Raw genomic sequence first — 26,562 nt, 5'->3', positions numbered from 1 at the left:
TTGTAACATTAGGACTAACTGATTAGGGATAAGATTTCATAGATTAATTATGTCAAAGTATGAAGCAGGCATTCATACATTCATTTGGAGGCATTGTGGGGTGTATTAGTTAGCTCAGGCTGCCAAAACAAAATGCCACAGACAGTGTGAGTATACAATAGAAATTTATTTTCTCGCAGTTCTGGAGACTGCAAGTCTGAGATCAAGGTGCCAGCATGGTGGGGTTCTGGTGAGAGCCTCTTCCTGGTTTGCAGATGGCTGCTTTCTCTCTGTGTCCTTGCATGGTGGAGAGAGAACTCTGATGTCTCTTCCTCCTGTTATAAGGACAGCAGTCCTGTCGGCCTTGGGCCCCATCCTTATGACCTCATTTAACCTTTATCACCTCCTAGCAGGCCCTAGCTCCTAATACAATCACACTGTGGGTTAGGGCTTCGACAGATGAATTTGGGGCCACAAACATTCAGTTGAAGGTTATTATTGGAGACAGTCAGCAGATATTGTCACTAGAACTTAGTAACTGTGTGACTTTGGGTGAGTGACTTTGACGTCTCTGTGCCTTAATCTCCTAATTTACCAAACAGTAATAATACCCATTTCTGGGATTGTTGTGAGGATTGGCACTTGACATGGAACATGGTAAGAGCTCAACAAATGTTAATTATATTACATCCCCCCATTACACACTTATAGCATTACAAGACATTTAACCATCTCTTACTATGAGACAAGCACTTGGCTAGTCTCTTGGAGAACAGAGATGGATGAGTAATGGTCTGTCACCTGGAGAACAATAATAATAGCAGCAGCTAACATTTAAGAGGTTTACATACATCATCTCTCTTAATCCTTATAGCAGCCCTGTGAAATAGGTGCTATTGATATCTCGATTTTACAAATGAGGCTATTAAGGCACAGAGAGGTTGAGTAACTTTTCGAGGGTCACACAGCTAGGAGGTGGCAGAGCTGGGCTATGAACCCAGGCAGCCTGACTCTAGAGTCTGTCCCCGTAACCACTCTGTGGCCCGTTGTTGCCCAGAGGGTCAGCTGGAAAAATAAATCCGTGATTAGAACACTTGAGACTCAGGGACATGATGAGATGCAGCTCACTTTATGTGATAGGGTCCTGTAGGGGCTCCCAGACTTGATGTGTGACTTGGGCCTGAACCAGGAAGTTTCCTAGATGATAAAAAAAGTGTGGGCCTCACAGGCCTTGCATGGGATCAGCAGCTACAGAGGCCCAGAGGCCTGACCATCAGTTACGAAGTGGGTTTTATGTCGAGACTGGATGTCTGTCTCTCTTTCTGGGACTGGGACTGTTTTTCCCAGCCAGGCTCTCCCAGCTGTACCTCATGACTAGGAAATGATGCTGTCACGTTGAACTCCAGAGACTAAGGTTATTTATGGGTTTTGTTTTCCTATGATGGGAAATTATCTTCTTTACTCTTGCCCTCTCTGAGGAGTCTCCAGCCGCCCTGGCTGCCTTGTCCCAGGGGCACGCCCAGCCCATCCTGCCCCCAGGCCGTAGCACTTGCACTTCTCTTCCTTGGATTGTTTCCCCACCCCACACCTGATTGCTCACACATGATTGCTCAGGTCTCAGTTCACGTCTCCCCTGCAGAGGCCACCCCAACCACACCAGCTAAATCAGCACCCGCCCTCCCCTGTCGTTCTTGTATCACCCTGCATTACCTACTCTGCTGCACTTGTTTCCTGTCTGCCTGCCTCCATCTTTTAGACTATAAGTTTCATGGGAACAAGGACCCTATCTGTCTATTCAGTCCCATATTCATGGTTATCTAGACCACCATGGAGAAAGAATGGTTGCATTCTTTGTAGAATGGATGAGTGAATGAGAGCCTCTTTCCCCCTTAGTGTGGGGCTCCACTCATGTGACTTTGTCTAAAGATAATTACCTCTCAAAGGCCTCACCTCCTAGTACTGTCACATTGAGGGTTAGGGCTTTGACATGAATTTTGAGGAAACACAACCATTCAGTCCGTAACACACTGCATAAAATTTGTTTTCCCGTATTCTCTGTAGTGTTTAAATAACCATCATAAGCTTCCTTGTATAATACTATTAGTTAATAAATTTTTTTAATATTATTAACAAAGGTAGGAAAACAAGTTTACTGTTGGACATTAAAGACTGAGAATGTCGAGTGGATTTAATATTATACCAGGACTTAAAAATATCAGATGAAGTGGATTTTTTTTCTGTTTGTAACCTGCTTTATACCACTGGGTTGCATTTTTCTATAAGTAGACAGAGGGTCACAAGCAGAGGATCTGGCCTTTCTTTTTCCCAAGAAGGGAGTTTGGCAGAATAAATGGTGCCTGACACCTGTCCCTCGAACGCTTGATTAGCTGTTATCCCAGGGCGTGTGTCTTGGCAAGTAGACTTCCAGCTGGGATTATCTGGCTGTGAGAAGTGAGGGAGAGGTGATGTGACTTCTGCTGCTGCCCATCTGTGGCATGTTTTTCCTGAGAAGTAGAAGGGAAGGCCTCAAGGTGGAAACTTTAGCTTTTTTTGTTTTTGTGGCTGTTTGAGTTTGTGTGTTCAATGCGGATGTATTTTGTTACGTAACCGTGTTATGTTATGTTTTGTTGCAGAGCTCTGAGCATTGTCTTGCCCTTCTAGCTGAAAGTAAAATTGCGATTTGGGATTTGTAGTCTGGGTATACTTTCTTCTATTTTTCAAAATAAAACTGAATCAAAGAGAGCTAGAATTATAATTACCAAGTGGTTTGTAAATGTAAGGCTGGCTTAATTTCCGGTCGGTTAGATATAGCACATAAGTGAAATAGAACATGGCTATTATTAATTAGCTGCCCTTTTTATTGATAATGGTTGATAGAAGCTCTGGCTGGTTGTTTATGTAGCAAATTGTAGAATTTGAGACAAGAATCTTAATGTCTACATCCAGGGCAAGTTTTATAAAGGAAAAAAGTGGACACCAAGGCCCACAAAGGCCCCTAACAGAGTTTGGTCCATTGGTGTGCGTTGTTGGGTGTGGTTCAGTCTGAGCAATCATGGGGCCATCATTTAGCCCTTATTTGGAGACAGCTGTAAACTCAGTGGCAGAGGCTCATTTGTGTCCTTTTGGAACTTGGAGATGACCCACGTGTGGCTCTGTCTGACTGTTTTAGAAATCCCCAACTGTGGACCCCTTGTGGACCCAATTTGTTTTTCAGGCATGGACTCACATTAACTATGGTAATTGAAATCAGACAACACTTTTTAAATTTACGGCAATAAATACAGCTGTCACGCAAACCAGGATGCTGGATTCAGTGTGGGCTGCAGACAGATGGAAGAGAATTAATATTTATTGAGCATTGTCAGATACCACATCGAAGGTCTGGATTAGCCACCTTATTTGCACTATTTCTATTTAATCTTCCTGACAACTCTATAAAGTAGATGATTTTAGAAAATGATTGCCATTTTGTAAGAACAGGTTGGAGGACTGATCTAGGTTAAAGGAGATTGAAGACAGAGAACAACGAAATTCTATATGCAATCCTTAATCATATCCTGGATTTGAAAGAGAGACTCTAAGATATTTTGGGACCTTAGTATTCTGGATGGGGCAAGAGAGAAAGGGGCTTCTTTGGCATCATATGGCACAGCTGAGGAAGCCGGCACTTGTTCCCATGCTCTCACTTTTCACCCTGGGAGAAATGCCGGCCGAGAAGGTCTCTCTCGGCCCTGAGCTGAGCGTGGGGGAGAGGTGACGCGGGTAAACTGGTCCTCTTACCCTCTTCAGTGCTCCACTCTCGGATTTTTTTGCTCCAGCTGTGTGCTGGAACCTCTCCACTGGACTCCTGCACTGCCACAAAGGCTCTCTCATTCGTGGGTGATTGTCTAAATCAGCGTTCTTGGGGGAGAAGATGGTAGAAAACTCTTGTTTCAGTAATTATTTTGGTAGAGATAATGTTGGTGTTGGTATTGGTGTTCTGAAACTGTATATTAATATGGAATAAAGTAAATGATTAATTTTGTGATAATCTAATTCTAGCATCCGAATCTGGTCTTGAACTAGGATTCTCATATGGAAGAAAGGAGGCAACTGATGTAAGATAATAGAGGTCAAGTAGAAACCTTGTAGTCTATAATTTGAATAAAAAACATCAATAAGAAATTGAGGTATTTAAAAATCTATGTATGTATGTTTGTATGTCTCTGTATCTCTATCTGTCTGCCCCTTATACTACCAAGGCCTAGAGACTGACCAGTCCAGCAGCAATGAGCATTCCTAGTGCACACATCATGGTCTTGAAACATTCTTTCCCACTCAAAGAAACCAGGACTTCTTGGAGACGGAAGGTCTGAAGCTGGAAGGGTAGTAAGATGATCTGGGAACTCCTGTGAAACCTATAGCAAGGAAGCTGTCCGAGTGTACTAAAGTTGTGTCAAGAGAACCCAAGCTGAAGAGGCCACCCTGGCAATTTGAGCATCAATAAGGATGATGGAGGCCGGCCCGGTGGTGTAGTTAAGTTCATGCACTCCGCTTCGGCGGCCCAGGGTTCGCATGTTCGGATCCTGGGCGTGGACCTGCACGCTGCTTATCAAGCCATGCTGTGGCAGGCATCCCACATATAAAGTAGAGGAAGATGGTCATGGATGTTAGTCCAGGGCCAATCTTCCTCAGCAAAACAAGAAAAAAAGAGGAGGATTGGCAACAGATGTTAGCTCAGGGCTAAACTTCCTCACCAAAAAAAAAAAAAAAAAAAGGATGATAGCTGTCTCTCAATCTTGAGTTCTTAGTGCTACTAGAAAGAATTGTCCACCTTTGGAAAATGATAGGGAACCAATTCATTATTTTGAAAATAATAAGTAATGAGTATTCTGCCTTTCTATATAATTGTACTGTTGGACAACCCAGTAGTTGATGAGAAGAGTTTCTCTTTCTAGAAGTATTCCAGCTAACAGTTTAAAGGGATGATAGAATTAGAATACAGTCATTTTGAAGTCCCTGATAGATTGGTGGATTGAAACAATGAGCATCCACATAACAAAATCAGAGATAAGCAGACAATATGTTCCTCCTGATGGGAGAACACACACCTCCTATGAATTAGTGTTACCCCCAAAATCACACCTGAGGCTGATCAGCACTCTAGATCTAACTACCAAGTTACAGGAATTCAGATGACGGAAAAACTTGTTAAACAACACCAGTCCAGACTATGGTAAACTCTACAGTCAAATGATGTGGTTTCTTCAACAAGTAAATTATAAGGGGAACAACAAGGGATGAAGTCCTGGAGATAGATGGTGGGGATGGTTGCACAACAGAGTGAATGTACTCAATGTCTGTTAACTATACACTTAAGAATTGTTAAAATGGTAAATTTTACATTATGTATATTTTACCACACATACACACACACAAAGGGATAAAAGGAATACCTGTGATTTAGAAGAAACTTAACATATTTGAAAATAAGCAGGTTCAACTAAACTATAGTGTTCATGGCTACATGTTTGGGTGGTAAAATAATAAAGAAAAGCAAGGAGATGACTCGTGTAAGGTCAGGACAGTGATTACTTTAGGGGAAGGGAGGAGGTTACGATTGGGCGAGTGAATTGAGGGCTGCTGGGGGGCTGGCAAAACCCTACTTCTTGACCTGTGTGGTGGTTTCAATAATAATTCATTAAGCAATATACATTTATTCTATGCAGTTTTGTCAACCAGTGTTATGTTTTGCAATAAAATGGTTTTAAAAGAACAAAAAAAAAATAGAAATATCTTCGTGATAATACTTTTGCGTGATGGCTTTTTCATCTGATCAGACTGAAAAATTATTGTTATCCAAGAAGTTTTCCGTCAAAGTATTATCTTGAAGATCAAGTCAGGCTGCTCCATGTGCATTTGTCTGAGGGACATGTCTGAGCACAGTGAGCTTTCAGAGAGATCGATCCATTAGTGTTTTGATTTTATTGGGATTGATGCTTTAGAGGAAAACAATCTTCAGGGGTTGCTGCTTCTTGACAGCAAATGGAAGCATCACCTGCTTTTGGTTTCCTTTTTAATCAATTAATGTAATTATTTAACTTGGGTTTCTCTTTCTGTACATTTTTTTGGCCTCTCAATTTTTTTTTTTTAAGATTTTATTTATTTATTTTTTCCCTCCAAAGCCTCAGTAGATTGTTGTATGTCATAGCTGCACATCCTTCTAGTTGCTGTATGTGGGACGCGGCCTCAGCATGGCCGGAGAAGTGGTGCGTCAGTGCGCACCTGGGATCTGAACCCGGGCTGCCAGCAGCGGAGCGCGCGCACTTAACCGCTAAGCCACGGGGCCGGCCCTGGCCTCTCAATTTTTTAAGAGAAATTTCAGCTTTCTCTGCTGATGGTTTCTGTTGGACATGATAACTAAACTTGGCACTTCTATTTCAGTATGGGAAATCGTGATCCTCAGTATTATGGAGCAGGTGAGACTGTGGGTGTCGTCTTGTCTAGTGAGTTTGTTGTACACAATTGGAACCTAAGTCCCCGAAAGGTGAAACAATTGGTCCAGGGCCTCGCATAATAGTGCCAGGGTCTCCGCTCACCACGGAAGTTTGTCTTACTGTTTGTGCTCCTTCCCTCCTTTAGGGAACAAACGGGACAATATTTCTAGGTACATCTTTGTGGTAGTTGTAGAGGTGAAATTCTGGTTTGCTGGGAACTGAATATCTGTTATAGTTCTGTGGACAAATGGAGATTTAGATTTCTTTTTTTAATAGGTGTGTGACACCAAGCTGTGGGAGGGTGGAGGAAAGGAAGGAGTGGTGGTGGTAAATCCTATCCTTTAAATTATCTGGTGCTTTTGTACCTTGAGAAGGAACCAGTTGACTTTGCTAAATAGCATTCATTTAATCTCATGAATTTTACTGCTGTGGGGAAAGTATGCTTATCTGCATCATGGAGCTCTCCCACCATTGAATGTTCATTCATTCAGAAATATGAACAAGGGTGTGCCTGGTTATGTCTCTTGGCTGTGCGTCCTTCTCAAGGCCTCTTCCCCATCCTTGACCCCTTCCTCTCAGCAGATGACCTCATTCAAAGAGGCCATCAGGCAGAGGTTTTTTCAACTTCCTCCTCTCGTCTAGAATACGTTTGCATTTCCATCTTTTTGATCCTGGGGGAAGATAAGTCTCTCCTCTAATTCTTGGACTTGTGCTCTGGATCAAGTATCCTGTCTCTTTGGACTGTTAAACTTGACCAGTGGTTTTCTAAGTCATGGTCTGTGGACAGCCTGCACTAGAAGGTGCTTGCTAAAATGCAGATTTCTTGGCCCTGCCAGCTCTTCTAAATCCATATCTGTGGGCATTGGACTGGGGTTTGTATTTCTGACAGGGTCCTCGGGGGTTCTGCACACTGAGGTTTGAGCCGTTTTGTACCAGTCTCTCAGCCGATATGCTCAATCTTTATCTTAAAATCTAGACAAAACAGAACAAATCCTTTCCTCAGCCAGGAATTTCTCTCTAGTACTATCTGCTCTCCCTTCGCTTCCTCATCCCTATACTCCTCGGCCTGCTGAGGTCAGGCCCCTCGCCGTTCCAGGGCCACCACTCATCAGTCCTCCGCGAGGTCTGCGATGCTCCTCTCTCCCTTTACCACACTGACTTCTTCCTTCTGGTTCTCCATCGCTGGCTTCTAGTTTTTTCTCGCATTCCAGCTAATGCTATTCCTAATGGTTTTGTCCTTAACCTTCTTTTTATGCCGTATTTGTCCTAAATGATTTTATAGACTCTTATAACCTAAAATTCCAATGCTATGCTGATGACTCTGAGATCTTTATTTCTGGTCCTGAATTCCACTCCTGTATTTTTAGCTGGCTTCCTGACATTTTCACCTGGCAGTTCCCAAAGCACCTCAGATCTAACCTATATAAACTCTGATACACTGCAGTTCACTCCACACCCGCTCATCTTTCTTTGCTTCCTCTGTTGATGAAAGCCGTCACCATCCACCCAGAAGTGCAGGCCAGAGACCTGGGAGTCCTTCTGGACTGTTCTTTTTCTCTCACTGCTAAAAGTCCATCACTGAGTCCTGTTTGTTGTTTCTCTTACACGTCCCTACATTCCCTCTCCCCCTTTGCCTCAGTATGCGCTCGAAACATCTTTATTTGAACCACTCTAAGAGCGCAGTAACCCTCCTCCCTGTCACTGGCCTTGCCTTCTTGAATCTGTCTTCTATTAGATTTTTGATTTTCCTGAAAAACAAATGTGCTTCTCACTTTGGCATATAAGTCCCTATGTAATCTGGTCCCAACCCCCTCCCCGCGTCCCTCCCCTTTTTGGCCTCATTCTTGCTATGCACCCTTACATTTCATACTTTGGCCATTCTGAAGTATTGTTTTGAGTGTGCGATGTTGTTTCCAGTTGCATGCCTTTATGCGTGCTGTTTTCTCCCCTTGGAATGTCTACCCATCCTTTGCCTGCCTGCTCACCCCAACTTTAGTCACTGCCTCTTTTAAGCCCTTATGCTCCCTACCTACGTGTCCTCTCATGGCCTGTGTGTCACCTTGGCACCTCTGGATGCTAGTATAGCTTCTCCCTCACTGTTTTACTTTACCTCTCTCTTCCCAATACCCTGCACAGGGCCTGGCTCAGAGAAGATTCCCAGTAAATATTTGTTGAATGAGTGGGTGAAAGGCATGTTATGAAGCCAAACAGAGTGGTCCTCACCCTGAGTTCAGGGAGGGGAGAGCTGTCGGGGCTGGGATGATCAGGCATTGGTTTCTGGATGCAGGGCCCTTGAACAGCGCCTGGCTTAGGGGTGAACTAGACACCAGTGGGTAGGGATGAAGGCGACAGGATTGAGGATTCAGGAGAAGGAGAGGATCTAGGTAGGAATGGTAGGTTCAGGCAGGCTGTGGAAGGCCTGAAACTCTGGAGAAGTAACTTGGACTTTATTGAAGATCCTGGAGAACCATTGAAAAGTTTTAAAAGAAGGTTGAGGTGATGGAGACTCTGTTTTGAGAAGGCAGATGGGTGGATTGGAGGGGTGGCCTGAGAGTCACCTGAGTGTGGTGGGTGACAGGTGTAATAGTTCAAAGGCGAGGAGGTAGGTCTTAAGCAGGAGAGCCAGGAGGGCTGGAGAGGAAGGCCCAGTACGGGGAGGAGATTTGGACCCCTGGCACTGGAGTCTATACCCAGGAGGGCATCCCCCCCAATCCTCCCTGTAGGCTGTCGCTGGAGGACTTCATGTGTTTGCAGCACAGAACTTAGTAGAAGTTGGAATAGTTCAGTTTTTTTATCCAGAGTTGGAGAATTGTGTTAAAAAAACCAAACATTTACATTTGGCATTTCATTATATTTTGTTTCTTCACAATTTAATGATAATGAATGCTTCACCCTATTGTTGTGGCCCGGGACTGCTTTTCTTTGAGAGCTGTCACTTTGGGACATACATTCCGTTTCATAACTCTCCTTTACCCTGTTGTTGTACCCTGACATTGGGACATTACTCAGTGTCTTTGTCCTGCTCTGCTGCTCCCCTTGAAAAGAACTAATTTTTGGAAATCTCAGACTTATTTTTTAAAGAACAGTGACTCATCCTGAATTACCCGGAAATCAAAGGCAAAGGCGGTTGGAATCTTAATGCCATAATATTTCTTTTTTCCTTTACAAATCCTAGATGCCTGAGGCTTTCACAAACATGTAATTTTAAGCAGAAGGCCAGAGATTTTGTTGACATCTGGTTTTTTTCTGAGGCTACAGAGTATAGAGGATGGAAAGAGGATAAACATTTATTGGGTGCTCCCCACGTGAGTGCATGTTATTAACGCACCCCCTGTAGGTTCCCTCAGCCATCTCTCACTGTAACCCTGAAAGGTGGTTACAGGCCGCCCCCTCTAGTGGTGTTTTCTCTGGCCTCCCGGCCTGGGTTGTGTGCCCCTAGCTCTGTGTGTACCTGTCTGCTAACACCGGTTCCCAGCTACTATAATAGTGTCTGCACTTCTGGTCTTTGTCACCACACTACCTGCATCTTGAGGGCAGGACCAGAGTCTTATTTGTCTTTTAATACCAGTTTCTATCTCCTAGCCTGGAGGTTGGCTCCTCCTTCCGTATCTTGCTTTTCCTTCTACCTCATGGGCAGCTCTTGGTCCGTTTTATTTGCTGATTCTTTCCCTCTTTACCATTACAGATTGGAATTCCATAGGGCTTCATCCAAGATCCTCTTGTACTTTGTTTCTAAGCTCGCTCTCTCTCAAGACTGTCTCATCTGCTCAGATGGCTTCAGTGACCATCTCCCTAACCTCACCCAGGCCAGATCTCTTCTCTGTGCTCCTGGTCCGTGTGTCCAACCACGTGCCCTGAGGGCTCTCGATTTGGGGGACGTGGGCCAGGTGAACCTGGGTAGGGGTTTGGATCGTGGCTGCCGCTGCCCTCCCCACACCGTGGTGGGTTCCCATCAGTGTCCTTGCACTACAGTCTGTGGCTCTCCCCACCACAGATTAAAGCTTGGATCCCATAGGGAGAGAGGAGAGGCTGGTCCGGTGCAGTGGTTTGTTCCCCTCCCAACCAGCATGGAGGAGAAGCGTTCTCAGGATCCTTCCTTACCTTCCCAGTGAGCTCCTGGTGGAAAAGCCTGCACGACGTGGACAGCAGCCCCCAGGAGCTTTACACTCTTGAAGCCCACACTAGGCCTTGAGCAATCTGTTCACGATTTCTAGCTGAACCTTTCTACTGGCTTTTATGGGATCTGGCAGAGGCCCACGTGTGCAGATGCTGGGGTCCTGCTTCTCTCTGTAACTGCCTGTCAACAGATTTCAGGTTAGTTTTCCCTGTGACTTCAGTTCTCTGATCAGTTCAGGAGAAGTTATTTGCAGTTTATCTAGCTTTTTCTTGTCTTAGGGTGGGAGCAATGCTCTTTTCAGCTCTCCACAGTTCTGAGCTGAAATCAGACGTCCACATCCTATATTTTAATTCAGACCTGCAGTCATTTTCGGATTGTGTTGGTCATTTGTCAGATTACACACTGCTTTTGTTTTGTGTTCAGTGGGTTATCTACTTTTGTTCTGAAGGAAAAGGTTAATGATGCACCGGACAGCCTGCATGTTGTTATATTTAGCCTGTATCACTCACCAGCCTTCTGACTCACAAACAGTAATTTCACAGCATGATGGCTCAGCCCAGGGAAAGGTCAGCCTGCTCCTGCATCCCTGGAGCTCGAGGAGCACGGCTCTGAGTGAGACAAAAAGCTTCACAACGCCCCGGAGCTGAGATCTTGCCCCAGACATCTGTCTAGTGACCTGTGGAGGTGCGTGTATCCCCGAACCACTGTTAGCCCTGCAGGTGGGAAAGTTGACTCAGTTCTTTGATTTAAATTCAGGCTGGAAGATAACTTCCTAAACCTCCAGGAGAGAATGGAAATCCAGGTGTTTGTCATTCATCAGCAACAGGTGATCTTACTGCAGCACAGAGCTGAAGTCTTCTGGACCATTGATCTCGCTGTTCTCATTATTCCTTTTCCAGCCAAGCTGGTGGTGAGTCACCAGGAAACAAATTAGGTAGGTGTTCAGTGGAGGGGGTTTAGGAGTTTTCTTTTTTTCAAAGAGAAAGGATGATTCTCTGGATCACTGCAGGTTGTTTTGCTGTTAGCTCATTGATTGCATCAAGTCTCCAGCTCGTTGATTGTACCAAATCTCCTCAATTTTGTTTTGTATGTATTTCCAGCCCTTCTCTCCATATCTACCTTAAGTATTCTGATGGAAGCCCTGAGCATTTCCCATCTTGACCATTTTGGTAGTCTCCTAATTGGTCTCCCAGCTGCTCATTTTGCCCCCTTTTCTCTCTCTTCTGCCTCGTGGCCACAGTCATCTTTCTAAAGCAGAATCTTCTGTGGGACAACTTCCAGAGGCTTCCCATTGCCCTCTGGATGAAGTCTCGAGTATGCCTCTTATGTTCTTGCCCTGGCTGCCTGTCCAGCCTCATTGCCCACGCTGCTCCCTCATTTAGTTTGTATTCCAGAGATACTGCATTACTTGTATTTCTCTAATTTGCCACACCCTCTTATGCTTACTGCCTGTAAGTGTAGACCAGTGGATCTCAAATTTCGCTGCACAATGGAGTCACCTGAGGATCTTTAAAAACTGCCTGGCTCCCACCCCCTAGACACTGTGATTTCACAGGCACGGTGTGACCTGGGCATCAGGGTGTTTTAAAGTGTTCCAAATGGTTCTTGTGTGCAGCAAAGTTTGGGAACCGTTGATACAGACTCTCTTTCTTCTCCTTGTGTTCTTGAAAAACTCATAGTCGCTCTCCTAGTTTCAGGACAGTTGTTCCAAATTCTGGGAGTTTTCAGGCAGACACAGTTCCTTCCTCTTTTCTATTTCCTGTGATAAGTTTTGAAATCTGGTAGGGCCAGTCTCCTCTCTAGATTATTGTTCAGGAGCTTTTTTGGATATTTTCTGTCCTTTGATCTTCCTTATAAATTTTAGAATCAGTTTGTCAGGTTCCTCAAAGTAGTCTGTTAGAATATTGATTGGGACTGCATTGAACCTATATGTCAATATGAGGGAAAATTGGTATTTCTATGATACTTAGTCTTCCTATCTATGAATATTGTCTCTTCATTTGTCATCTTAAATGTCTGTCAATAACATTTTCTAATTTTCTCTAAAAAGGTCTTATAGTATTTTACTAGATTTACTCTTATATCTTACTTTTGTTATTGTTAATGGTATTTTGAGTCTCTTTTAATGGAAATATAACTTACATGCAGTAATGAGCACAAATGTTAAATGTGCAGCTTGATGAATTTTTATTTTTAAATTCATATTCCTCCTTGCATCCACCACAGCCCTGGATATGGGTCATTTCCAGCACCCCTCCAGTTCCCTGTGCCCTGTCCCCATCAATAACTCTGCACAAAGATAACTGTAATTATAACTTCTATCATCATAGATTAGTTTTGCATGTTCTTGACTTGCATATAGAAGAAATAAATGTAGTATACACCTTTTGTGTCTTTTTTTGGGCTTTAAACAATGCAAACTTATTCTCTTACAACTCGGAAGATCGGAAGTCTGAAATCAGTGTATGTGGCTTTTTTCCCCCACTCACAGTTGTCTGAGGTTCATGTGTGTTGTTGCGTGTTGCATTTGTTTGTTCCTTTTGTTTGCTGGCTGGTATTCTACCTTGCGAAAAGGCCAGAATTTTTCTATTCCACTTGTGATGGACACTTGGCTTGCTTCCAGTTTTCGTCTATTCTGAAGAGCTATAAACATTCTTGTACAGGTATTAGGTGGACGTAAGCCCACGTTGGTGTTGGTGGATGCCTAGGGGTGGTTTTGTTGGGTAATTGGTTGTATGTATGTTGAGCTTTAATAGATCTACAGCCATCCAGAGATTCAACATTGTGTATTTTGATTCATGCACACCATCTATGTGGGAGTCTCCAGTGCTCCAGATCCTCACTACGGCCTGGTATTGTCAGTTTTGTAAATTTTAGCTGTTTTGGTCCATATGTAGTGGTATCGCATTGTAGTATTTTTTTTTTTTCGTGAGGAGATCAGCCCTGTGCTAACATCTGCCAATTCTCCTCTTTTTGCTGAGGAAGACTGGCCCTGGGCTAACATCTGTGCCCATCGTCCTCCACTTTATGTGGGACACCGCCACAGCATGGCTTGACAAGCGGTGCGTGGGTGCGCGCCCGGGATCCGAACCGGTGAACCCCAGGCTGCTGCAGCAGAACGCGCACAGTTAACCGCTTACGCCACCAGGCTGGCCGCATCATTGTAGTTTTTTTTTTTTTGTGAGGAAGATCAGCCCTGAGCTAACATCTGTGCTAATCCTCCTCTTTTTTTGCTGAGGAAGGCCGGCTCTGAGTTAACATCTATTGCCAATCCTCCTCCTTTTTTTCCCCAAAGCCCCAGTAGATAGTCGTATGTCATAGTTGCACATCGTTCTAGTTGCTGTATGTGGGACGCGGTCTCAGCTGGCCAGAGAGGCGGTGCGTCGGTGCGCGCCTGGGATCCGAACCCGGGCCGCCAGTAGCGGAGTGCGCGCACTTAGCGGCTAAGCCACCGGGCCGGCCCCCCATCATTGTAGTTTTAATTTACTATTCTCAGGTAAATAATGATGTTGCCCAGTAAAAAATGAAGATATTTTAACAGATACCTCACAAAAGTATATATCCAAATGATAAATAAGCATATGAAAGGTGTGCAACATTATTAATGTTGTATTTTTTTGCAGTTTTATTGAGATATAATTGGCATAACACTGTGTAAGTTTAAGATGTACAATATGTTGATTTGATACACTTATATATTGCAAAATTATTACCACCAGAGCTTTAGTTAGTATCTCTATCATGTCACATAATTACCATTTCTCTACTCTCTACTCTCTCAGCAACTTTCAAGTATATAATACAATATTGTTAAATATAATCACAGTGCTGTGCATGAGTCCCCAGAATATATTCATCTTCTATCTGAAAGTTTGTAGCCTTTGACCAACATCTCCCCATTTTCTCCACACTCCAGCCCCTGGTAACCACCATTCACTCTGTTTCTATGAGTTTGGCTTTTTTAGATTTCGCTATATAAGTGATATAATACAGTATTTGTCTGTCTCTACCTGACTTTTTTCAGTAAACAGAATGCCCTCAAGTTTCATCCATGTTGTTGCAAATGGCAGGATTTCCTTCTTTCTCTTGGTTGAATAATATTCCATTGTATATATATCACATTTTCTTTATCCATTCGTTGTAGATGGATGCTTAGGTTGTTTCCATGCCTTGGCTGTTGTGAATAACGCTGCAGTAAACATGGGAGTGCAGATATCTCTCTGAGATCCTGTTTTCATTTCTTTTGGATAAATACCTAGAAGTGGAATAGCTGGATCTTATGGTAGTTTTATTTGTAAATTTTTGAGGCACCTCCATACTGTCTTCCATAGTGGCTGCATCGATTTATATTCCTACCAACAGTACACAAGGGTTCCCTTTTCTCCCCATCTTTGCCAACACTTGTTATCTCTTGTCTTTTTGAGAATAGCCATTCTAACAGGTGTGAAGTGATATCTCATTGTGGTTTTGATTTGCATTTCCCTGTTGATTAGTGATGTTGAGCACCTTTTCATGTACCTGTTGGCCATTTGTATGTCTTTGGAAAAATGTCTGTTTAGGTCCTCTGCTCATTTTTTAATTGGATTGTTTTTTTTTGTTGTTGAATTGTATGAGTTCTTTATATATTTTGGATATTAACCCCTAATCAAATAGATGATTCACAAATATTTTCTCCCAATCTATAGGATGCCTTTTCATTTTGTTGATTGTTTCTTTTGTTGTGCAGAAGTTTTTTAGTTTGATGTAGTCTCACTTATTTTTATTTTTGTTGCTTGTGCTTTTGGTGTCATATCCAAAAAGTCATTGTCAAGACCTATGTCAAGGAGCTTTTCCCCTGTGTTTTCTTCTAGGAGTTTCACAGTTTCAGGTCTTATGTTTAAGTCTTTAATCTATTTCCAGTTAATTTTTGTGAGTGATGTAGGATAGGGGTCTAATTTCATTCTTCTGCATGTGATTATTCAGTTTTCCCAACACTATTTATTGAAGAGATTATCCTTTCCTTATTGTGTATTCTTGGCTGTCTTGTCAAATGTTGATTGACCGTATATGCGGGAATTTATTTCTGGGCTCTCTATTCTGTTCCCTTGGTCTGTGTGCCTGTTATTATGCCAGTACCATGCTGTTTTGATTACTATAGTTTTGTGGTATAGTTTGAAATCAGGAAGTGTGATGCTTCCAGCTTTGTTGTTCTTTCTCAGAATTCCTTTGGCTATTTGGGGTTTTTTTGTGATTCCATACAAATTTTAGGATTGCTTTTTCTATTTCTGTGAAAAATGCCATTGGAATTTTGGTAGAGATTGCATTGAATCTATAGATGGCTTTGGGTAGTATGGACATTGTGTTGAGAAGCCAAAGCTGGTGTATCGAATTAAGAATATTCAGATTACAGCCTGCTGATGAGGAGGCACAAGCCACCCACGCGGGGTTGGCAGGTAGCTCCCTCAGCATCCAAGATCCTACTTTAGGGAAGCGAAACCCAGGGCATCATTTTGATTGAAGGCGCTGTCTCAGTATATCCACACAAAGGAAGTAGAGTCACAAGATTTGTTACTTACAGATCCCAGAAGCGGGAGGGCGCAGTTAGCTGGGGGAAGGGCAGTCTTCTGTCCCAGGTCATAAGTGAGCAGGAGGTGGAGAGCAGGGTAGCAAGCACCTATTACTTATAAGGTGGTTGGGGCAGAGGCCACTAACTTTTTGTGGGCTGAACTCTAACTGCTTATTTTAAAAGTGCCCCAGGAAAAGCAAAGCAGGAACTTATGGTGGGCATCCTAAACGCAGGTCCTTATCTAAATGTGCAGCCTCTGGGTGTGAGCAGGGTTGTCATACTGTGAAATGCCTAGCCAGCAACTCAGAAAAACAAAAGCTATTTTTCTCATCACAGACATTTTAACAGTATTAATTTTTGTGATCCGTGAAGACAGGTTATCTTTCCATTTGCTTGTGTCTTCTTAAATTTCTTTCGTCAAAGTCTTACAGTTTTCCGTGTTCAGATCTTTCACTTTCTCTGTTAAATTTATTCCTAAGTATTTTATTGTTTTTGATGCTATTGTGAATGGGATTGTTTTCTTTATTACTTTTTCAGGTATTTCGTTGTTAGTGTGTAGACAAGCAACTGATTTCTGTATGTTGCTTTTATATGCTGCAGCTTTACCGAATTCGTTGAATAGATCGAACAGTTTTTTGGTGGAGTCTTTAGGGTTTTCTATATATAATATGATGACATCTGTGAATAAAGACAGTTTTACTTCTTCCTTTCTGATTTGTATGACTTTTATTGCTTTTTCTTGCCTGGTTGCTCTGGCTAGGACTTCCAGTCCTGTGTTGAATAGGAGTGGTGAGAGTGGGCATCCTCGTCTTGTTCCTAACTTTAGAGGAAGAGCCTTCAACCTTTCACCCTTGAGTATGATGTTAGCTGTGGGCTTGTCGTATATGGCCTTTATTATGTTGAGGTACATTTCTTCCATACCCAATTTGTTGAGGGATTTTATCATGAAAAGATGTTGAATTTTGTCAAATGCTTTTGCTACATCTATTGAGATGATCATATGATTTTTATCTTTCCTTCTATTAATGTGATGTATCACATTTATTGATTTGTGTATATGGAACCATTCTTGCATCTCAGGGATAACTCCTACTTGATCATGGTGTATGATCCTTGTAATGTGCTGTTGAATTAGGTTTGCTAATATTTTGTTGAGGTTTTTTGTATCTATCGTCCTCAGGGATATTGGTCTGTAGTTTTCTTTTCTTGTGGTTTCCTTGTCTGGCATTGGTATCAGGGTAATGCTGGCCTCAGAACGTGAGCGTGGGAGTGTTGCCTCCTCTTCTGTTTTTGGGAGAGTTTGAGAAAGATCGGCATCCATTCTTCTTTAGATGTCTGGTCGAGTTCACCAGTAAAACCACTTGAGTTATCTATTTTAATCTAATTTTTGAGTTAATTTTAGTGTGTAGTATTGTGTGGTACATATTAGGTAATCATAAATATTTCTTGAATAGGCTGTGGACATTATAGAATATTTGGAGTTATGTCATACAGTTATGAGTTATGAAAGTAACTGTTAATATTTCTGTTCTAATCAGGTAATAGACTTACATAATTTCCTCCTTTCTGGGTTATTATAAAGCAGTGTGTAGTTTAGTAAAGTAAACAATTATGGTGTGTATTTTTCCTCTCCCCCCTCACAGACATTGACAGAGCATCTATTTTATTCCATGTACTGTACTGCTCTTGGGATTGTCTTGAGGAGTAAAATGAGACACAGGCCCTGCCCTTAGGAGCTTAGCATCCAGTGCAGCATTGTCGGACAGAACTCTCTGTGATGCAGAAACGTCCTATTCTGAGCTGACCAATAGGGTAGCCATGAGCCGTCTGTGGCTTTGACAGCTTGAGATGTGGGATGGTGCATCTAAAGATCTGAAGTGTTAATATTATTTGATTTTAATTACTTTAAATTTAAATACGCACTATCTAGCGACTACTGTATTAGATGTATTAGTGGGAGAGATAAGCAATTTCACAAATAAACGAAAAATTGCCACTTTGCTAAATGCTGAGTAGGAAAGTATAGGATGCTTTGCCATATCATAGGGGTTTGACTTAATTCAGGGGGTTAGGGAAGGCTTTTGTTTGGAAGTGATGATTGAAGTAAGATTTATAGAATGAGCAGGGCTGAAATAGGTGCAAGAGGGTAGGATGAGGAAAATAGTTTTTCATACATGTGTAAAAGCCCTGTGGCAGAAAAGAGCAATGCTAGTTCCAGGAACTTATATTTTTGAAAAATGTGTGTGCATGTGCTTGTGTGTGCGAGAGAGAGAGAGAGAGAGAGAGAAAGAGAGAGAGAGATTCTTAAGTTAGTCCCGAGAGTTTGCCTGTAGGGATTCAAAACTAATTTGCTGAGGAAGAAAGGTTTTGTGGGATGCCAGGGTGAAATTTTTCTTTTGATAATTTTTAAATTAATGTTCCAACTTGAAACTGTCAGCTTTGTAATTTCTGTGATTTGGCTGACTATTTAATGAAGAAATAATGACTTTCCCTGTCTCTTAGGGAGGTGCAGTGCCTCAGGACTGCTGTGACGAGTGCACAAAACATTCGGATTGTTCTCTAAATTTCATGTTTCTAAAGAAGAAGCACGTGCCATTATTTGGCTTGGAAAACCACCACTCTCCCCTTATTATCTTGTGAAAATGGCGTCTACTTCCAGTTTCAAACTGGCGGTATTCTGGTTTTGTTTCTCTGATTTTTATCCTAAAATAACACATGTTAATTGAGCTATTTCTGTGGCTTTCTTTGGAGAATTGATGTTCTTTTATTTGTGTTTCTCTTAGGTAGAAATGGAATAACACATGTAAACAAGATGTAAAAGATATAAGACCCAGAGTGGAACGTGAGAGGAGCACTTACTAGCGCTGTCCATCATTCCTGTTGGTGCTCAGCGACTGGGAATGTCTTTCCCAAGGTCGGGGGCGGGGTTGGCAGAGCCGAGGCTTTGACTCCGTGTCCAGTACTCCTTTCAGCAAATTGCTTCTCGACAAACAAAGGGAGCACATCTGGGATTGGAACCCAGGTCCTCGTGTCTCAGTCCTTTGGGATTACATCCAGCAACTCTGCTCTCTTCTGCCTTCCTCTGCGTGGTGGGGAGAAGGCCTGGGCTAGGGTGATGCTGAGGCCGTGGATGATGCTGCAGCTGCTTCGAGAAGGGTGGTAGCACTTCATACTACCTTAGGTGGGAGCCAGGTCACCCCGCTTCATCCTCCCTCCAATTGCTCCCCAAGATCCTGGCCAAGAAGTTACCTGTCTTCTGCTTGGCCAGGTCTAGTGACAAGGAACTCATTACTCTTCAAAGCAGTTCATGCTGGCATTCTTATTCTACAAAGAAGTGATTTATTGGTTGTTTTGAAAATAATCCTTGGATTTGAAAGCCTAGCAATAACCCACTTTCTCTATTATGCTGGATAGATAGTCATTTACTCATTCATTCATGAAGTCATTCATTGATTCCTCTCATGTTTATTAGGTGCTTTAAGATGCAGGTGTGCAGCTCCGGGCGGCCACGCTGCACACTACTGTGCGCCTCCGTGTGAGTGATGGCCTTGGAGGTGTGCGCAGGGCCAGCTCTGTGCTGGGCAGCAGCCCGAGGGTGTGAGGCCGTTCTCACTGAAGAGTAGCTGGGCAATGACGTGAAAGCCATCCGTTCACCCAGCAAATATTTTTCCCCTATGTACTGTGTGCTAGGTGCTGTCACAAACTATTCAAATATGGACTTTAAAAATGCACAGTTCCTGTGCCAATGCGCTTACAGTGTAGTAAAGACATTAGTGCAGGACGCGTGCTCAGCGCGGGGTCAGAGTCTGTGCTCATTACGGTGTAGCTGCCCGTCCTCGTCAGCGGAGCTCCGTGATCACTGAGGGCTGCAGAGTTTCCCTTCCCTTGAAGATTTCCAAAGAAATTTGGAAAATTTCCAAAGAAGAGAAAGCAGCACTTTATTTTGTGTGTGTATATATATATATATATTTTTTTTTTTAAATAATTTTATTTCTTTGTTTATTTTCCCCCAAAGCCCCAGTAGATAGTTGTATGTCATAGCTGCACATCTTTCTAGTTGCTGTGTGTGGGACGCGGACTCAGCATGGCGGGAGAAGCGGTGCGTCGGTGCACGCCCGGGGTGCGAACCCAGGCCGCCAGCAGCGGAGCGCACGCACTTAACTGCTAAGCCCCGGGGCCGGCCCCAGCAGCACTTTATTTTGGACACATATTTCAGGGCCCCGTCTCCACTGGTCACAAATGTCCTTGGCTTTGGCTGAGCCTACCTGCTTCACTTTCATCTACTTCTTTTCTTAACCGTCTTTGGGGGAGGGGGTTAATCCTAACAGGACTATTAAATGGTTTAAAAGTCCACGCAGTTGGTTTCCTGGGTGGCCAGTGACTCACGTGCTGTCACTTTTCGGCAAAGGTGATCATTCTTATCAGCAGGCCCCAAAATACGATCTTAATGGAAATTGGCTCTTGTATCATGTTGTACATCTTATCTACTGTGAAAAGGCCTTGCCTTGTGTGAATTTTCACATTTCCCCTTGGAGGTGACAGGCTGGCCTCTCTTTGACATGACTGTGAGAAAGTGGGCATTGTGTGCCCTGCAGTGGAGAGTTATACTTTGGTTTCTTTTGTTATCTGGGACTGTGGAAGGAGATCCTACTCTCAGATTTTAGGGCTGCAACTTTAAAGGATTTTTTCTGCCAGCGTGATGTCGCCTTGTACATAGCAGAGGCTAGGGAATGGTTGTTGAACTGAAAACATCTGAACTGGTGCAAGCGTGGTGTTTAGACGTATATACATGCGTGCCATTTTCCATGTTCACCCTTCCTTCTTCCATCTCTGACATTTCTTCTGAAATTATTTTCTTTCTTCCTGAAGTAAACTGTCTAGGAGTTCCTTTAGTAAGGATGTGTTGATGGTAAGTTTTCTCAGTTTTTGTCCTGAAATGTCTTTATGTCACCATCATTCTTAGAAAATAGCTCTGTGTATATAATTCTAGTTTACCATTTAAATTTTCTTAAATCTTTTGAAGATGAATTCTTACTGTCTAATAGCTTCCACTGCTGTTGAGAAGTTAGCTTTCAGTGTAACTGTTGTTCATTTGGATACAATGTCTTTTTCCTTTATCTGTTTTTTCCTGAAGTGTGTTTATATCCTAAGAAAGTTGTACTAACCCTTTGCTTTAAAAAAATCTGAGATATAATTCACATACCATAAATTCATACATTGAAAGTGTACAATTCAGTGGTTTTTAGTATATTCACACAGTTGTGCAATCATCACCACTGTCAAAATCAAAACTTTTTCATCATCCCAAAAAGAAACTCCATACCCATTAGGAACCATTCACCATTCCCCACTTCCCCTCAGCCCCTGGCAACCCCTAATCTATTTTCTGTCTCTATGGATTTACCTATTCTGAACATTCATATAAACAGAATTATACCATGTGTGGCCTTTGGTGTCTGGCTTCTTTCACTTAGAATAATGTTTCAAGGTTTATCCATGTTGTAGTCTGTGTCCATCCTTCATTCCTTTTTGTGGTTGAATAATATTCTGTTGTACAGACAGACCTTTTGTGCTTATCCATTCTTCAGTTGATGGACCTTTGGATTGTTTCCACTCTTGGGCTGTTAGGAATAATGCCGCTATAAATAGCTGTGTACAAGTTTTTGTGTGGACATGTCCCTATATATTTTTGAGAACATCTTTTTCTCATTTTTTAGTATTCTGTAGTTTTACTATGTCAGTTCTAGGTTTGCATTTCTTTTTATTTGTCCTCTTGAACTTTCTTGTTCTTTTTGAATTTGAGGATTCATATTCTTCAATTATAAAAAAATGTTCAGTGAGTCTCTCTTGAAATGTTACCTTTTTCCAATTTACTCTCATCTCCTTCTTTAACTCCTGTTAAGCCGGCATAGCCTCTCACTCTCTTCCAGATCCTCTAACGTTTCTTTCATATTCTTCATCTTTCTCCATTGGCTGCATTCTAGATAATTTTTCCACCTCTTTTTTCCAATTCACTAATTTTTTCTTTAATGAGTGTTTACATTGTCCTATTTATTTTTCATTTTAAGAGGTGATATTTTGTTCTTTCTCAAGTTGCCTGCTCATTTTTGATAGGCTCTTCTTCCTTATTCCTTTGAATCCTTTTTTAATTGTTTTTAAACGTACCAATAGCTCATTAATAGCTTTCTTGGAAAATCATGCATACACTTACCATATGGGCTAGCCATCTTACTCCTGGATATTTAACGAAGAGAAATGAAGGCATATGTGCATACAATGACTTGTACACAAATAGTCAGCTTTATTTGTAATAATCAAAAACAACCTAAGTGTTCATTAATAGGTGAATGGATAAACAAATTGTATTATATCCATTCAGTGGAATACTGTTCAGCAATACAAAAGGAATGAACTACTGATACATGCAATAACTTGGAATTATTCCAAGATAAGTGTGCTGAGTGAAAGAATTCTCACAGAGTATATAATATATATGATTCTGTGTAGATTAAATTCTGGAAAATGCAAACTAATCTCTAGTGACAGCAGTGGTTACCTGGGGCTGGGAAGAGGCTTGAGGGGGGTGGCAGTGAAGAAGTACAAGGATGCACAGGGAACTTGCAGTAGATGGACACGTTCACTGTCTCAGTTGTGCAGATTGTTTTACGAATGTCACAACTTCTGCAGTTGTACGCTGTAAACATCTGCAGGTTACTATATGCTAGTTGTCTCAGTAACGATGTTAAAACAAAAAGCTCTGGTACTGGGGAGATCACCCAGAATGAGAGCATGCAGAGAACTGAAGAGAGCTGCAGACAGCTCTGGGAGGTCTTGTACAGGGAGTGAGAGGAGTAAGGAGAGTGACGGAGACCCTGTGAGGTGGGAGGAGCCAGGTTCTCCCTTACTAACAGAAAGGGAATCAAGCACGGTCATGGCTGCAGGCGAGTGGAGGAAGTGGTGATGGAAGATGCACTAGTCCTCCTCCCTCCTTTGATTGCCCCTCTGTGCTGTCCTTGGTGTTGGCTCATCGGGGAGGGGGCAGGGGAGTGAGGGGTAGGGATTTGTGAGGAGACGGGAAGACGTATTGGGGGCAAACTGGCAAACTTACTCCGGGATATGGTAGGATGCTCAGCGGTGGTGAGCGTGGTTGTGGGTGTGAAGGCAGCCTGCTTGGCTCCATCTATGGCTTTTCCCCCCCTTAATCTTCGGCTGTTTGGGTGCAAATGTGGAGAAAGTGGATAGATGGGTTTAACTTGGAGTGGCGTCTTGTCAGATGAGTATAAAAGGAGGAGAGAGGGCAATGGAACCACAGGTGCTTTTCAGGGAGAGGTTGTTGGTCCAGACCAGGTGTCAGCAAACTGTCACCCGGCAGCCAGAATCCGGCCCGCTGCCCGTCTTTGTGTCACTGGAGCAGTCACTCCATGTGTTTGTGGATGTCTACAGCCACTTTGGCCCCAAAACAGCAGAGCTGAGTAGTTGTACCAGAGACCTATGGCCTACAAACCTAAAAAATTTACTATCTGATCCTTTACAGAGCAAGTTTCGTGCTTTTTGGTCTAGACCGTAGAATACGTGGCTGGAGAAGGAAGGTGTGGACATAATGATGGGGGTTGATGGATAAAGAAAGAAGTGGAGTGAATGGATTGGATTTTTCAAAGAGGTCAGAACAGGCTTTGGAGGGAGAGTGTTAGAGGGAGTGAGCGTTAGCATGGGGAAACGGAAAGCACAGAGCGTGTGTAACACCAAGGAGCGCACGGCTCATGGGCCTGGGATAACAACTGGGGGACCACCCAGAACATTTCCTGTACTCCACAGGTAGTTATTACGCAACCATGGACCTCAAGGTCCCTAACGTCAGCGAGGGCAGGAGACCTGAAGTGTGGTCCCATCATGGGCTAGAGATGGGGCACCCAGCAGAGGCTGACCAGTGTCAGCGCGAGGCTGCCGGAGGCATGTGAAGTCCGCTGTTTCTACGTGAATTTTTTTTTCTTTCCTTAACATATTCCAGAGTTGCTGAATGACTGAGCGTGCTACTTTCTCTATGGAAACTGAGGATGAGTGCTAGCTAATTTCTGAGCCAAATGCTTCTACTGCTTTGGTTTTCTTGAGGATATTTTATGATAACCAGATGGGCTTTTTTGGCACCCGGGGATTTTATGAATAAATGAAAAAGCATCTTCAAAATATATTCTACCTGGAACAGCATACTCTACAAACTCCCACTGGGAGATTGTTGTCTCCTTTTGCCTTTGTAAATGTGTTTTATTCTAGTTACATTTTATTCTACTTTATTTCATATACCTATTGCAAGAGAGAAAAATGTATATTCAGCCTTAAGCATTAGTGTCTCTTTTGAAAGGGTGCAAAAATGGACACATTCCTTGAGTAGACCCATCACTGGAGTTGGATGCTAAGCCACTGTGAGGCTCCTTATGACAGGGTTAGTGGGATGCGTGGTGTCCAGGACCCTGTGTGGTGTGCTGCAGAGCAGCCTGGCCGGCGAGGTGTTGTAGAAGCTCATATTAGGACTGAAATGTGTTGTTTGTCCCAGTTTTGCTGGGTGGTCACTAATCTGACAGTCCGAGTGCTAGTTCTGGCTCTGCTTCTGGTGAACTGTGCTGTATTGCTAAGTTACTGATCTTCTTGGAATCTCAGCTTCCTCATCTATAGAACTGATAAAATATGCCTACCTTGCAGGGTGTGAGGAATAGTTAGATGGCATGTACCAAGTGCCCATTGCTGTGCCAAGCACATAGTGAACACTCAGTTACCAAACCTTACTAGTGTTTTTATTGTGACTGCTTTTTCTTTCCACTGCTCAAATCCCACTTTCAGCTGTCATTTCTCCCAATTGTTGCCATGGTTGTGATATAGCTGAATTCAAGAGAGAAGTATTATTTTAGCATACAAAATTGTATTTCTGAGTTGCCCACAGAGATGCTTTTAATAGAAAAATTGAGCACTATAAATGGTAACTATGAAATTCTCTCTAAAAGCTCAAGTTGATTCATGATGAGCTACCAGACTCATACCATTCTTAAATACCCTCTGTCCTCATGAATCCACTCAACTCTTTGGTCCTCCTACTAGGCTGCCTTCATCTGTTTGTAACTTTTTTGGTCCTGTCTTCCTATTAATTGCCATCCCAATCTGTTCTCTGTTCTGTTTGTGATAGACTGTGTTTGCAGGAAAATTGGCCGAATGATTGAACAGAATTTTCTCCCCTCCACCCCACCCCAGCTGGAGAGCTTTTCCTTCACAGGCGTTGCCCATAATTTGCTTCCTTGCTCACTGCATTTATTCCATCTCATCTCTCACCACTCTCTGTAGCTGCCCCCTTCTTCTCTCCAGCCCTGTCCTTTTATCGGCTGAGGGCTCATCTTCCAACGTTGCAGAGGCTGGCTTCTGTTTCCACCAGCGCTGGGGACCTTCTGTCCCCATGTATAATTTATACGTTACTTGTCTCCTTCATCCTCAGTTCTATTAGAGGGCAGAATTCTTTAGTCTATAAAGAAACTGTAGAGTGGCTTTTTTAGTGTTTTTCTGAGCTTGAAGATTATAGATTTTTGAGATTTCTTTGAGGTTTTGAGGTCTGTCTGAAAAGGAGTTAAATTTCAGATGTAATTTTTAGCCTTTTTGCTAAGTGCCCACATCCTAGATCCTTCCAGTTCTAAGACATTGCAGAATTGTATTTTTTTATTGATTCCCTTGAGTTGGTTCTAATTTTAGAGCCAAGAAAACTGAGGTTCATAGGGTTGTATGACTTGCTCAGAGTCTCTCAATGTGGTGGGAAGAATGGCTGTAGGAAGGCCCCATCTGTATCTTTATAGCATATGATTCAAAGGAAGGTAACGTCCCCCACCCCCAATTTGTAGGTCAAATCTCATAGAAAGACTCTGTGTGACCCTTCCTGTGTCTTCTGTCTGTGCTCTGGACCAGATAATGTTGATGGGACATTTCCATCTCCGGCCATGGCTGGATCAGGGCCATTCCTGATCCTGCCAGAACCACATGGGATGGAGAAGGAGCTATTCTGCAAGGAAAAGAGTGCCTTGCAGGCAGCAACCAGCTGCTTACTGCATCTTCCCATTACAGTCCAGTGCCTTGGGACCACTTGCAGAAATGAAGGATTTAGCATTGTATAAGTATAAAATAGGATTGGTATTTCCAAAGCAAAAAAGAATCTGAGTCCTTTGGGAGCTAGTGGCATTTGTGTAATTTGCTAATGATGGAAGCTTTCTCTAGGGAAGAGCAAAGTAGGCTGTATCCCAGGTCGTGTGTGTGTGTGTGTGTGTGTGTGTGTGTGTGTGTGTAGAGAGAGAGAGTGACAGAGATGAGATGGCATTTAAAATCCCTTTGGACACCAGGCCTTAACTCAGCAGAGGGTGACCTAGGGGCTGAGTGACATTTAGTGGTCTTCAGTACCATGCTCACTTACCACCTCC

The 26,562-nt window shown here is 42.9% G+C and overlaps 1 protein-coding gene across 6 annotated transcripts in view; it reads left to right on the top strand.

Moving 5' to 3' along the window:
* TRAPPC9 (trafficking protein particle complex subunit 9) overlaps nucleotides 1-26,562 on the top strand; it is a 639,688-nt gene that overhangs the window by 172,721 nt on the left and 440,405 nt on the right. The gene's annotated exons all lie outside the window — the stretch shown is intronic.

This window comes from Diceros bicornis, chromosome 21 (genome assembly GCF_020826845.1).
Source record: "Diceros bicornis minor isolate mBicDic1 chromosome 21, mDicBic1.mat.cur, whole genome shotgun sequence".
Classification (NCBI taxonomy): Eukaryota; Metazoa; Chordata; class Mammalia; order Perissodactyla; family Rhinocerotidae; genus Diceros; species Diceros bicornis.
Note: the sequence above shows the minus strand (reverse complement) of the source record. Positions and strands in the feature narration are given on the sequence as shown.